Source organism: Excalfactoria chinensis, chromosome 3 (assembly GCF_039878825.1).
Source record: "Excalfactoria chinensis isolate bCotChi1 chromosome 3, bCotChi1.hap2, whole genome shotgun sequence".
Lineage (NCBI taxonomy): Eukaryota > Metazoa > Chordata > Aves > Galliformes > Phasianidae > Excalfactoria > Excalfactoria chinensis.
In genome coordinates, this window is record NC_092827.1 from 28,779,505 (window position 1) to 28,794,895 (window position 15,391).

General features: G+C 43.5%; 1 protein-coding gene across 4 annotated transcripts in view; it reads left to right on the forward strand.

Moving 5' to 3' along the window:
- Positions 1-483: 483 nt before the first annotated feature.
- MYO6 (myosin VI) overlaps positions 484-15,391 on the forward strand; it is a 96,673-nt gene continuing 81,765 nt past the window's right edge. For all 4 annotated transcript variants that reach the window (XM_072332161.1, XM_072332162.1, XM_072332163.1 and 1 more), the window contains exon 1: positions 484-585. The gene's annotated coding sequence lies outside the window, so the exon portion shown is untranslated. The remainder of the gene's footprint in view (positions 586-15,391) is intronic.

Here is a 15,391-nt window from a genome sequence, read left to right on the forward strand (position 1 = left end):
CAGCCCCAGCTTCTCAGCCTGTCCTCATAAGGAGGTGGGTGCTCCATCCCTTGGATCACTGTGGCCCTCCTCTGGCCGCGCTTCAGTAGGTCCGTGTCTCTGTTGTACCACAAAAAAGACAGACAAAAAAGCACTTAACATCACTCCTAGCAAATACGACGGGAACCCCCATCGAACAGCAGCTGGTGGGGCAGGCCCAGAAGCCGCCGGCTCATCCCTCCCGCACCGCAGCGCCGCCTCCAGCCGTGAAGGCTCGGTGGCGTCCGCAGGTGAGGCGGCCCCGCGCAGGTGAGCGGCCGAGGGGAGCGGGGCGGCTTCGGCCTCGGCGTCCTACGGCCTCGTAGGCCATTGACCTCCGCCGCGGCCGCGGAGAAGGCCGGCAGCCGGGCACGGCTTCCTACCCGCCTCCTCCTCCTTCTCCTCCTCCTCCTCCTCCTCCCCCGCCGCCGAGCTCCCGCCCCCGGCCGGCCCCTGTGGCGCTGACGTGCGGGCGGGTGGCCGAGCCGGGTCGGGCCGGGCTGCGGGGGGCGGCGCAGAGCGGAGCGGCGGCGGCAGCGGGGAGCGGAGCGGCGGCCGCAGCAGCAGGTAACGCCGCGGCGCCGGGGCCGCGCTGCAGGCCGGGATCCCCCTGCCCGGCGGCGGGTGGCGGCGGCGGCGGGGCCTCTCCTCGCCGGAGCGTCCCGGGTCGGCCACGGGGCAGGTGCGGGCGGCTCCCGCGGGGCCCGGCAGTGGGGCTTCGGGTGGGGGTGTGTGCGAGAGGGGTTGTCGGAGTTTTCCGGCAGCAGAGGTAGGCAGAGCGCGGAGCGGGAGGTGCCGCTGCAGGAGTTGGCGGAGCCGGGAGTGGCCGGGCGAGGCCGCGGTGCGGGAGCGGGAGCCGGGCACGGCCTGTCCCGGGGAACGCGGGGCCAGGAGAGGTGCGGAGGTACCGGCGGCCCGCGGGGGGCGGCGGCTCGGGCGGTTCCGCGGCGCGGCCGTGCGGAGCCGGAGGCTGACGGGCGCCTTCCTGAGCGCTCCCCGTAGGAGGAATTCATCCCAGACCTTCCTTATCAGGTGCTGCTGGGGCTAAAGTGCTTTCTCCTTACTTCCTTAACTAAAAAGTTATTGAACTTCCCCCCTCCCTCCCGCTGCCTTTTTTTTTTTGTCCTAAGTGTAGCTCTGTAAAATGCCGCACATGCCAGATAACGCTGAGTATTATCCACACTCCCTTCAAAAGCACTTCTGTGCTCCTGGGATGGTCCCCGTAAAGGAAAGAAACTCTTTGCGGTCTTGTCCGGACAAAACTGGGCACGGTCTAAACTGCAGTGAAGTGCATCTCCTCTGGGAGGGCTTCTGCCCAAGCGCTGTGGCAGGCTGCCTATGGGAAAGCACTGTGCCTGTGGCTGATATGCTGCCAGAAACCCATCTCTAATTTCTTCTATCTAGGTTTGTTACTAGATAGGAAGAATTAAAAGTGTCTTCTTCATTAGCTGTCACTTGAAGACGGCTCACAGTGTTACTGTAGGTAGTGCTGATGTTTGCCTGATACTGGGCGATCACATTCCTGGTTAATAAAACCTGATGCTACCAGAGACCTATAAATTGAATTACCCAAATTAAAAGCTTATAGATTGCAAGAATGCGTGGTTGTTACCTATTATTTCATTTAAACATTGCTGCTTGTCAGCCCTTTTCTACAGCGGTTGAGAGAAGTAACATGTCATATCATCCCATAGCTTGCTGGCACTGCAGGCTCAGCATGGCCTATGGACTGGGCGAGCAGGTGCTGGGGGACAAAGGTTGGCTACTGTGTTCAACCTTCCTTTATTCCAAGTGTGGCATATTAACCAAGGGCAGGGATGGACTCCGGAGTTAACATTAACCTGCAGCCTTTCTTCTGCTGTCTCCTAAAGACAAAATAAAATGCCAGGATAAAGGCTGGAGGACAATAGAAGCGATTAAATGATAAAAAAAATCTCCTTGTGGAAATGTATAAGCGTAAGCAAATGTCACCTTATGATGCTTGCTCAAATGCCATGAAGCTGTACTAATGTGCAAGTTAGAAGTCTACACTTTATAAAGTAACTGCAAGGAATAAAAGCATGAGAGGTTATTGCTGGGCTGGGATGGTAAATATCGGAATCGTTGGAGCACCGGTTAGTAAAAACAATATAGGAGAGGTTTCAAAAGTAGAAGTGAGGATTTAGTTTGCCTATATTTTTAGTGGCTGTGCTTTTAATTTGTGTAAGTTACTAAATTATTCTGTGGCAATACAGTTGTGTCCCTCTGAAGCCATAAAGCCAGCAGAGTGAACGTAAAGGTAGAGAATTTTGCTGCAAGGCTTACTTACTTCATGAAGTAAGAAGCGCTCCAGTAGTAGCTTGTAGTTTCCCCCACCCTGTATTTCTAGTTGGGTGGGTGTCTGAGTGTAACCTGTCCTGAGCTCTGAGTCTGGGATTGCTACCTGCTGGTATTCAATGGACGTAGTAACCATAATGATCCTGTGGTATTGGATGTGCCATTGGTGTTTGGACACAGTAACCATAAAGGTCCCATAAGGAAGGTCAACTCCTGGCTCCCCATGCCTGTTCTGCAAAGGCAGTCTTGTGACTCCCTCTAACCTTCATGCTCTCTTGGTGTTTAATAATGCTGATCTGAGGAAGACCTTGAAATGTTATAGGTTTTAGTAGAGGAAATGCAGTGTATGGTGATGTGAGCGATGTGGCCAAGGTGAGGAGGGAATAATTCTTTACTGTCGCTTTCAGTACGAAATGCCAAAGCATGAGATTAAGCTGGCAGGTTCAAAGCAAACAAAAGGGTGTTTTTTACTTATCCAATGTGTAGCTACTTAAGCTTTGGAAATCCTTTCTGAAGCATGTGGATACCAAAAGCTCAAAGGGACAAAAAAAAGCAACCGGATGAATTCATGGAAGAAAACTCCCCTGAGGCCCATCCTGTAAAGCTGCTGTGGCTCAGGGGTTGGCCACAGGTGAAGCTGGGATGGGATGCAGGCACAGCACTGTCATGCATTTACCAAACTTTCGTATTCATTCTAGGTGTGCAGGGCTGCATGCAGTGCGACAGGCAGCACCCAGGAGCAGCAGATCTGCTCTTTGACCCAGAACAGGTGACTTGGGGGGAAATTATTTTTCATATGAAGAATTTGTTAGCAGCTGAACCCAAGGGACCGTGTCTGTATATATTAAGTGTGGTGACTGATCTCAAGGAGCTGTTATGTGTTGTCATCATCAAATGGAAACAAGTAGCTCAAGTAGTACCATAGGGCAGTTCTGGCACCTGCGGATCTGATGTTGTCATCGTCTTTGTGTTCTGGGTTAGCACAGAAGTTGAAGGAGATAGAGGAGGCTTCCTGAGCCTGATACTTGAGCCTTGATGCTGTCCTTTGGAGGACAGGGGTTCGACAGGGGTTTCTGATAAATTTGGTGGCTGTGCTCAAGTACAAAATGCTGTGATCAGAGGAAAGAGCTCCCATCACATCTATTGGCAGCAGTGCTGTGGGGATTAGTCTGCAGGTTGCCAAGGATTGTAGTAAAAGGTAGGATGCAGTGATGTGAAAGTTTGTCTGTTAACATTTGGCATGAAGTCTAAGCTAATAGAGTAATGTGTGTAGGTTTTTTTGCTGCCCTTTAGGAAAGATAAATGTGAGCTATGCTCTGGAAATGGTCATCAAGACTTGAGAAGGGTTTGGAAAGCATGATCTGTAAAGGGCAGATGTATTTGCAAATCACGGCCTACAAAGGGCAAGCAAACCCTGTTTGATGGAGGGAAGTTAAAACCAGGAGACAAAACGATACCGTCTTAAATGTGGTGAGTCTTTGTTCTTCTGACAGTAAGTACCAAAAAAAAAGAGGACGCCAGTTTGTAGCGAGGATTTGGTTTAGTAACAGTGGTTGTGCTTCGGGAAAATACTGGAACAAGCAGAGGTTGTGGAATCTGCTGTTTGAAAAAGTTACTGGGAGAGGGATGGAGCCTCTATGAGGAACGCTCTGACAACTTCTTGTGCAGGGGTTTGAGCCTGATGAGTTCTTCAGGTGCTGCTTGTGTTCTGACCTGAGCTTAAAAAGAAAAAGTCTTCTCAGTGCTCAAGAGAAATCCAGCTTCTGTAATATAGAAGTAGGTTGTTTCGATTGCTTCTGGTGATCTGTTGTTGCAGCTGAATGCATTTTGTTTTAAAGTTGCTAGCGTTGAGGCAGATTATTGCAGCGTGCGTTCAACAGCAAAGTGCTCTGGTTTAGGAGTGCAGCCTGTAATCCTGCAGGAAATGTAGTTCTGCAACCACACAGTGATTTAAACTGGGAAAGTCAGAGGGATAATAACTGAGGTATTTGTCACGAACTGTAGCATATACTGTATGTCACTTCATAGTCTGTGTCCAAATGTTCCTGTGTATTCTGAAATGCTTTTAAAGAATGGTCAGTGTGCATATCTGGTGGTTTTTTAAATAGTAATTACCATTTGTAAAGTAGATTGCATTTATTTTGGTACCCTCATTCTGAATCTGCTTTTTAAACTATGCATGGGCAAATAAAAGTTGACCAGTGATTAACATTTTAACATAGCATAACAGTATATTTAGATTTGTTGGGAATGGCTGTGTTACATTTGTGGTAAACAGTGGGGACTGAGACTTAAAGATGTGTTTCTGATCAGTGCCAATACTGCAAATAACACATGAAGTAAATGAATGTGTTGAGTTGCTATCTGTAGATGAGGTCTCAACTTCCCTGTTGCTTGAATAGCATACGAAAATGGGGCAGACCACAGTGGAGCTAGTTCAGGCTGGTGCTGCCACTGCTGTGTGTGTCATAGGTCAAGATGGAAGCCTGCTGTCACCCGTGGATACGGAAGGTGGTTTGGGAGCCCCTGAAGCATTTTTTCCCAGTGAATGAGTGTAACGTGAGCAAATTGCAGCCAGGCTGTGCTTGCCCAGCAGTCCTGATGTGGATCTCAGCTCCTAAAGGCATGCTCAAGCTGTGCAGGCCACATCACAGCTAGTGCTATAACATGGTACGGACAAACCGTGGGTTGGAATAGGGTGGTATATGGAGGGTTGCCAGGGCAGTATGTTCAAGTGTCAGGGCCCAGTCTTAAGAACAACTGCAAGAAAATTCCCAGTCTGGAGATCTCAGTGTACCCTGAATTCATAAGTAATCCTCCAAAAAGTAGAGTGTGTGGCAGTTCAGTGCTTGATGAACGTCTCTCTCACTTCAGCTTCACGGGTGGCTGGAGTGACAGCAGTGGCTTCCTGAGCTGAATTGGAACTGTTCTTATGGATGCTTCTGAGAATCCTCGTTATCACTTGGCAAAGCTTTGGTCACGCCAGGTTTGTACCTAATTGCCCAGAAAGCTGACTGAGAGGCGAAGCTGGAATGACCGCATTGCTACAGAATTGGTGGTGGAAGGGCTGCGGCCTGCTCAGATGCCAGGCCAGGTCGGGTCATGGCTGGGCAATGGTGTGGGGGCACACAGTACTTTGAGCTCCCATCTGAAACATTTCCACATTTATTCCAGTGCACCACATTGCAGCCACTCTCCAGGAGAGGTGGTAGAGATGAGAATCTTATAGAAAACGTTTGGAGGTGAAGATGGGCTGCTTTGCTGCATCTTCCATTTCCTCAGTGGGTGTCTGCCTGTGGGTACGCCGAGGAAGGGACGCTGAAGTGTTCTGCAAAGGGAACGTTCTGTATCTGGTCTTCGAGGTCTGGGCTTCGTGTATGCGTTAACCTCGCCTGGTGTAGACACCAGAGTTTACACACTGCATTTTCCAGGACAAAGATCAAAGCATTAGGGGAATGAAAAGGCTAACAAATATTTTAATGACTTCAATTCTAATGATTGTCTAGGGCTGTAATGCTGTGCATAGCTGGGAAGATGTAATTGCTTGCATTTCCCCCAGCAGCTTGGGTGCTTGTGCACCTGTCTTTGCAGACTGCAGGGGGTAACAGAAAATCCCCTCTACATCTCCCTGCTGCAGGGGACACAGCGAGTGCTGGAGCTGAGAGAATGGGGCAATGGGAGCAACACAGTGACAGAAATGCAGGGTAGAGGAGGAGAGGTTACCGCTTCAGCTAACCCCACCTCATGAAACTACAGCATTTTTGCAGTCCTCTAAACTCATGTAACCCTTTGCCTAATTTTTAAGTTGTTATTTTTATCGTGTTTTCTGACCACTCGGATCATTTCTGGTCATTTCTCTGCGTTCACACAGCTCATCTTCAGCAAGTGTTCAGGCCATGCATGGCATTCTGTGTTGTGGCGCATGGAGCATTACTTGTGTGGGTGCTGCGGAGTGATGCTGTTCCTCCAACACTTACTCACTGCCTTCCCTTTTGATGAGCAATCTGCCAGGCCCATTTTCTCCTCCTCTTTTAATTTTTCTTTCCTTAAAATAGACCTACCAGCTGTGTATTCATTTGTGGGCATACACGTGTGTGTTGCGTCGTTGCTTTATTTTCCTTATTTGCTCTTAGCTGCAAACGAGCTATTTCATTGAGGCTTTAATGTTTATACAAATGTCAATAACTGATCTTCTTGTAGTCATGGCATGAAAGTTGTTTTAAATTTCTCAGCTCCCAGAAGACAGGATAGAAATGGGCTCATTTATCATGGCTGCATTAAAACCGAATTGTTAGGAACAAAGCATTTAAATGTGAGTATATAGAAAGATAGTAGTTCCAGAGGTGATGTAGTGATGTTGGTCTTTAAAGAGCAATCCAATTAGAGCTCTCCTTTGTCTTCACAAGCATTGTAAATCACTCACTGTCAGGCACACAATCTCAGATTATATGGACTTTGAGCACGTGTTTGGTTCACTGTACCAGTGTCATAAATTAAAGGAGCTTTTTTTTTCCTTCAGCTGACTTGTTAAGGGCCTTTGAAAAGTAGTGTAACATCTCAATATTTTCTTGGTCATTTACACAAGTAGGAATTCTAAACTTCACTTGGGGAAAGGATGCTTTTTCAAATATGTTTCCCATCATGTTCTGATTGTAATCTGAACCACATTTTACCTGCTGTTCTGTGTTTGATTTTGAAGTTCTGCATCTTTTCAAGGGAAAAGAATCAACACAACTAACCTAGGGAGAGAAATCTTGAACGTGTTTTTTCTTAGTGTGCTATCATGCTGTACAATTCATGTCTTACTCAAAAGGTCAACACCCACAGAACGTGATTTTTGCTGTGCAGTCATCTAAATAGATGCTCTTCTTCGGCCTGTAACATTCTTTTCCCATGGTAAATAAATGCAGTCTTGAAATGGCATCTGATGAGTCGGAGATTTCTGTGCTGTGTGCTGATTACATGTGGATACATTCACCAACAAAGCAGTGATGAAAAATATAGGCCATATTTTGATCATATACCCTTTCAATTTAAATCCTTACCACTTTTCCCATTTATTTTTTTTTTTTATGCGTGTACTTATTCTTAAAATACTGTATTGAATTTCTTTTAAATTGGAACCGATGTTTTTGTTTCTTTTACGAGTGTGGGAAGCCAGCTTCTTTTATTATATTGATAAGGAGTTGTGCGTCTGTTCGTGTTGTCATCATTTAATCGGTGGTTTTAAGAGACTGAGCTGATTCCTAGACTTGTTTCTTAATGCCTTTTGCAGCTTCTGTTGCAAACCCTTCTGTTACAGTTGTGGATCAGTTACTGAGCTCTGTAAAAGGAGAATGTATTTATGCCCTAAAAGAATGCAGTTCTATTGTTCCCTGATTTTTATTTTTTTTCAGTAAGAAATTGGTAGTTCACATATACTTTGAGCGCATCAAATAACTGTGGAAATCTATTTAATTTCACACAAAACCAGCTATTAGAGATTGGTTGTTTTCCGTATTAATCTTGGTTTCTTCATGAATCCCTGTGGGAGGGACAAAAGTGAACAAAGGATACTTTATGTTGTTGGCGTGTTTGCTCAGTGACTGTGCTGGGTTAGTTCTAGGCAGGAGCAGGAGAGAAGGCGACCAGCAGGAAGAAGAGAAGCCGCTTCTGGGCAAGCATTTGGGAGCTGAGGGACGATGCCAAGGCAGGAGAGGCCTGTGAGCTTAGCAGGTTGGAGTGATGGGGCTGAGATGCAGTCTCTGAGAGCTAATTGGCTCATGTTTTCCTAGTATTTAACATCCTCTCTCAAGCAGTCTCTCTTTTCTCTCAGCCATTTTACGATAGACAAAAAAAAAGTTTTGGGGGGACAGGTGAGGCAGGAGCCTTCTGAAAAGGACCTGCCACTTCAAGCACTGCATGAATGTTATGGTGAAATTACAGCTGACAAGATACAGCTGTGCACCAGGGTTGTATGGATGCTTCCTTTTTAATTCATGCCTGACTTTTGTTATGAAAGTCTTCTAGGCAGGCATACCCACAGAACCCTAACTAGTAGTGTCAGATCTGACTCTGAGGTGGGCATATCTTTGTGATAAATAAGGAAAAACACACAGCCTTCAGTTTCACTGTGCTCTGTTGAATTCTTCAGTTATTGTTCAATACTTACAGGAAGAGAGAGTGGAAGAAGACTGTGGAAGGGTTTTTAATGATCCTTCTCCAGCTGAGGGAAGTACCCAGTGTCTTCTCAAAGGGCACCCACCCAACTGGAATGGGAATGACTTGGTGTGAGGCTCCAGGCTGCAGTGAGTCATAATTGGGTCTGTGATAGCTGATACCACATCTCTGCACTGCTGGGTGTAATGGCAGTCAAATTTTGACCCAGATGCATGTGATAGCACTTCTTTGGAATTCACTCAATAGAAAACATAGCAAACAGTCCAGGATATGTTGCTGGCATATCATCTGGATTGGGCTGCATTATTTTAGCCATTACCTACCTGGATCTTTACAGGCTGCAACAAAGGTGTGATCTTGATCCATGTTAGGTAGGTGGCTTCACCAAGTTGCTCCCTGTGAATAGAATACTTCTACTTTCAGGGTCAGCTGATGTCCTTAAAGAAGCTCTGTTTAAAGGCTGCTCCCAGGACACCTTATTTATTTTATTTTATTTTATTTTATTTTATTTTATTTTATTTTATTTTATTTTATTTTATTTTATTTTATTTTATTTTATTTTATTTTATTTTATTTTATTTTATTTTATTATTTTTATTTATTTTTATTTTATTTTATTATTTTTATTTATTTTATTTTATTTTATTTTATTATTTTTATTTATTTTATTTTATTTTATTTTTTTTATTTTATTTTATTTTATTTTATTTATTTTATTTTATTTTATTTTATTTTATTTTATTTTATTTATTTTTCTTGCCTTTACCTTTCTAGTTCCAGGATGTCCTGTTCTGCCTTTTGTTTTTCACAACTTCCTGGAAATGAAAGGCATTTATGTGGCATCAGTGCTACAGATGTGAATGCAGCTTAACAATCTCCCTGCTCATCATGGACTGAGTAAACAGGGATAGACTGCATATGGAGTTTGTACAATGCAGCATGTAAAACTGGCTGCAGCATTACAGTTTTCAAAGAATGAAAGAGATGCTGATTTTTGAGTTCCCTGCCAAACAGACTTTATGGCTAATGAGGTTTAGTGGAGAGGCGGTGCAGGACAGCTGGTGGAAGAGGAATTTAAGAATTGGAAAGAGAGTTTTTTATCAAAATCCATTTCTTTCTCTACTCTGCCTTCCATGTTGAAGATGGCCAATGTGTAAGCACTGAATTGGCAATGGCTGTAATTACTAGGAAGCTCTCAACCTGCAGTTTCCCCTCCTCATCATCCTGAGGCTGTGTGACATGGAGATGACATTTGCTGTTTGCAATGCTTCTATCCCAGAAGGTTTAGCTCACATGCACTGGGCACAGCTTTGCAAGACCAGCTATGAGAGGTTCTCGCCCATGTCTTAAGTCCATAGGATGGAGTATTTTCTGTTGCTGCACGTTGTTGAGGATTGCTGCTCTTCTGGGGACTCCTCTGAGCATGCCAAGGAGTCCTTGCACTGGATGATATTGTACTGATCTTGTTCTAGGTCAACAGAAGCAACTTTTCACTGTGCAAAGAGCATCCTAGCAAAGAACTCCCTGTGCCTTTTGGTGTGTGACATGTTCAGGAATTCCTGGACTAAAACAGCAGTATTTTCCTGTTTAGGGAAAAATGAAAGAAACTGAGAGTGGAAGTACTGTGATGTTGAACTAAAGATCTACTTTTAAAGCTAATTTCCACTTCAGCTTAATGTTTGAAGGGGAAGGCATTTTTAGAGATAGGCTTGAGAAGGGGAGTGCCAGAAGCTCCTCAAAACCAAGAGCAGTCTGGAGCATTTCAAGGGGAATTTCTTAGCTTGAATAGTGTCACTCCATGTTCTAGGATGTGGCCCTCTCTGCTCTCATGTTTCCTCTCAGATGTCACCAGCGATACAGCCTTCTCCATGTTTGTTGACTTGATTATAGCTAACATTTTAACTATAAATGTGATTTGCTCGCTCTTTAGACGGCAGGAATGATTCTGAGGCTGTGAGATGGAGTACCTAGAAGGAAGGGGAGATGAGTGCAAGGCAAGACTAAAATCATTCACAGTAAAGAAGGCCTGTCTTTTGTGTATTCTTATTCAAGGGTGCAGGTCAGGTGAAACATTAACCCTCTGTCCCATGCTTCCCTGCCATTATGTTGCTCAGTAAAAAGTTGGTTTGAGAGTGTTACAGCAATAAGTTACAGGGAGGCTCTCATAGTTATTACAGCATTTCCTGGGTGGCTCAGTATTCCTTCTTGAAGCCACGCCTGGCTTACTGTGGCTTGCTATGCTGCTATTAACAGGATGCTGTGTGCATTTCCAGAATGCTGTCAAAATACTAAAAGCTCCCATATCAGAAGATCATCATGTCACACAGCATATGGTGGGTGTGTGAATAAATTAATTGCTACAGCATCTAATAAAAGTTGAATGAATTTTACAGAGTAGAAATGGGGGGAAAAAACCACCACAAAACCAGCTTATTTTAGCATAAACTTTGAAATATACTTTTTCTTCTCAGTTTGAATTTGAACTTAGGAAATTTTGCTAACTCTTCACTTTCACATAGTCATAATAAGTTAACAGATAACAGACCAGAGGCAGTGGCATTTTTCTCCTAGCAAACTCAGGTTTCTATCCTTCACAGGTCATGCGACTGAGAGGTTAGCCAGCATGAGTCATCATTCTTACTCTTGTCTTTTAAAGGAGTATAGGAAAGGACCCACAGATTGTGCAGGTGTTTGGGAAGGGGTTCGATGAATTTCTTGTTTTCTTTGTTGTTTCCAAGAAATTGGGTTTGATTAAGAAGCCTTAAATTGTGTATTTATTTATTTATTTTAAGCTTGTCAATGTAAGCATTTATAGCTAAGTGAATCCTGTTTCTAAGTTACCCAAATGAAAAAGAAACTCTGAAAGATGGTATTTTCCTTTTAACAGAACATCTATACTGAAATACAAAGGCAGGTTGATAATAAATATTATTAATATTATTTCTGTCTAATAAGAGATACCAGCTGCTTCATTCTTTGTAGGATACTTTGGGGAAAACATACTGCAGGCTTAAATATAGTTTTTTGAACTACAATTTAGTGTGTCCTTTAAATATTGTCATTTTTAAATAGAAATAATAAGATAATTCTTCAGACCTTGGTTCTGTCCTTCAGTCAGCAAAAGGAAGCACGCATACCCGTGTAATTGAAGACAGGTATGCTATTGTGGAGGGTGGAACATGAGTCTTTGTAAAGAGAGGTGGAGTCTCCAGTAACATGGTGTGATGGGGATGCTGATTCATTAGTTATTTGATGATGCATTTTCCAAAATGGGTCTGTGGGATGTGTGTGTTGTGTTTGGTTTTGCCTGTTTGTTTGCTTTTTAAAAAAAATATTATTATTGTTATTTTAATTCAGTGAGGTCTGGGTCTTGATGATTGGTCTGATTTTTCCTGTTATCTTTGCTTTTTTTTTTTGAACTCAATGATTCCCGAGGTTTTGCCTCAAGATGCTCTAAGCTTTTTGCACAGGTCTCTGGAATCTGCCTGAACCTTCTGTTTCCACTGTATTGTCTATCTCAATACCAAACAAAGGGATTGAGCTTTCAGAGTTCCTCAGGAAGTGTCTGACTTCATTTAACCGTCTGAGTTCTTCATGGTACTACATCTCTATTCTGTATGTGATTTTTTTTTCTTTCACATTGTGTTTTGAATGTTTTCTAAGATGATCTTAGATTTCTAAATACGTAGTGCTGTAAGACAGCTGGATGTAAAAGCTTTTAGTGTACCAGTTCCCATGAAAAACTCAAAAACAAGAGCTTTACTCTGATGAAAACTTCTGCTCCAAAGAGGAAACAGATTCAGTAACTTCAGGAAACCTATGAAGGGTTTGGTACTTTCCCGCCCCTCCAGAAGAATGCTTGGATCCTGTAGCAGTGTGAAGAAATGTCCATTGTGAAAGGAGACTTGAAATACTTCTGTTCTCAAGAAAAGAGTTTGAATCAATCACGTTTGCCTTCTCTGTAGAATTTCGTGATGGCTCCAATTTAAGCTCCTGTGGAATTCAAGTTTTTGATGAAAATACAAAGAAGTTTTATTAACTTTAGACTACCACATTGATGTCTCAGATAGTGTGCATCAGTGAACTTCAGTTGGAGTCTTATAGGGGTTGCCAACCACCAGACCAGGCTGCTCAGAGCCACATCCAGCCTGGCCTTGAATGCCTCCAGGGATGGGGCATCCACAGCCTCCTTGGGCAACCTGTTCCAGTGCATCACTATCTTCTGAGTGAAAAACTTCCTCCTGATATCTAAACTAAATCTCCCCTGTCTCAATTTAAGACCATTTCCCCTTGTTCTATCACTATCTGCACTCATAAGCACACATTTGCCCTCCTGTTCATACACTCCCTCCAAGTACTGGAAGACCACAATGAAGTCTCCCCAAAGCCTTTTCTTTTCCAAGATAAACAAGCACAGCTCCCTCAATATTTCCTCTTTGGAGAGATGCTCCAGCCCTCTGATCATCTTATTGGCCCTCCTCTGGACCCAGTCCAGGGGTTTCATGTCCTTTCTGTACTGAAAAGCTGAAGAGGATGCTGCAGAAAGCAAGGAAATAGGTTGTTTTTGGTGAGTTCATTGAGATAAGTTCCAAAAGATCACATGGTCTTCAGTAACCGTACAGCTGCTTCTATGACTGCTTGCTTTAGGACAATGTTTCTCATTCTTTAGCTGGGAAAAAAAAAATATATATATATATATATATCAGTAACTGTTTCATGTTAAACTGTGTGGCAGTCAGCAGTAATTACAAATGCATTGATTGAATGCGTCTGTCACCAGAAGGTCACGCGTGACACTTCTGACAGTCTCCATGAAGTTTTGATTGCCACTGTTAGCGTTTGTGAGTACTTGCAATATCTGCAAATGCTGGGACTAGTCAGAAATTCTCTCAAGTCATACTGTTAAAAGGCCCTAACACATTTCTGTTGGCCACATCTGTGTTTGTGTTTAAAATAAAAAAAGGCAGCTGCTTTGCAGACTGGGTGTGAAGTCTTGTGAGTCACTGACTGAGACATGTTGAACTAGGAAGAAGGAAAGAAATAGTTCTACTTCAGGATCTGTGTTGGAAGTAATTCTAGAAGAGAATTTTCCAAATGATTCATTGCCATTGTATTTAAAATACTGTCTATTGCTGGTCTCTGTGTGGTTTCCAGTGATTGCATTTCCAGTGATAAAAGATGTTTCTGCTTTCCATGTTGAGTATGTATTTAATATGTGATTATGTGATCCTTATCCTATTTTGTCAGGCAACAGGTTTGTTTAAAACTTCATGGAATTTCTATTTCAGTGGAACTGGAGATGTATCAGAAAGTTGTGAAAATGTGCAGGAAGGAAATACACTGCCTTTGCCTTGGAAGAATGAAGGGGATGTGCCTTAAAACTTAGAAGTTAATAAAAATAAATATTTAAATGAAGGATTTTGAAACTCATCAGTTAATAGATAGGGCTAGACTTGGAGGAAGGCTTTAAAGGTGCTCTTCTTGATCACAGATGATGTTTGAATTAAGCAAAAAAAGTATAAGAAGATTTAAGTTTCATTGTAGTGTGCTTAAGAATTATTTCCCGTTATCCTCTTCTCTAATTGATTAACTGGATAATAGGTTTCAGTGTGCCAAATGACAAAACCCACGGATTTTATGGTAACTGATATGAATTGATCTAATTATGTCTGTTTTTTTCCTCTTGTGACACCTATGTGAATCCTAATGATGTACAGCAAGTTGAATTAACTGGAGTTGCGCCTGTTTCTTGAGAGTGCTGATGAGAAAATTAGAAATTTCTTCAAGAATGTTAATTAAATAAAGTGCTAAGTGGGAATGGCTGTTTGGTGCATTAGTGCTCCACCTACACCTGGTCCTTCTCACAAATATAGGCAGTTCCATTTCAGTTTTCTCAGCTTCACTTTGTTTGTGTAGACATTGTTTAAACCTGTGAAGTCAGCTGCTAAGTTTCTCTCTTCACTCTATAAGAACAACTTAGTCTTTCTCGTTTTTGTACTCCTCTGATGTTTCAGTTGGGTGGCTGGATTCTGTCAAACTTTGCGTTCGTAGGTTCTTTAGACTACTTTTCTTGATCCCTCTTTTGGGGACTTCTGAACCAGTGGTTAAAAACAGCTGGTCTAGAAGAGTGTTATTTAAATCCCAGAGGTCATATTGATCAAATCGTTCTGTGATCCGCATTAAGTACCCTACTTTTATATTTGGAGAATACAGTTCCTTATCCTTAGTTAATGGTGAGCAAGCATTACACAGCAAGTGAGCAGGCTGAATCTTCCTAAGGGGAGTAGAAGTGGTGTTTTTTGGGGGAGCATTTAGAATATACTTTTGTGTAGGTGTCTATCGTTAGTGGAGAAGAGCCCCTCACTACAAGAAAGACATTGAGGCCCTGGAATGTGTCCAGAGAAGGGCAACAAAACTGGTGAGGGGTCTGGAGCACAAGTCTTATGAGGAGTGGCTCAGGGAGCTGGGATTGTTTAGTCTGGAGAAGAGGAGGCTCAGGGGAGACCTCACTGCACTCTACAACTTCCTGAAGGGAGGCTGTGATGAGGAGGGGGTTGGCCTCTTCTCCCAGGCAATAAACAGGACCTGAGGAAATGGCTGCAAGTTGTACCAGATTAGACATAGGGAAAAACGTTTTCTTTCAGAGTGGTCAGGCACTGTAATGGCCTGCCCAGGGAGGTGGTGGATTCGCTGTCCCTGGTAGTGTTCAAGAGGCATCTGGATGAGGAACTACGAGATATGGGTTAGTGGCTTGTGGTAGCAATGGTTATGAGAGGACAGTTGAACTAGATGATCTTGTAGGTCCTTTCCAACCTTGTGATTCTAAGATTGTGTAACATTTTGCTGATCTTGTATGTGGAAATTGGATGTTTCCATGTGTGAGCCTTGTACACGGTTT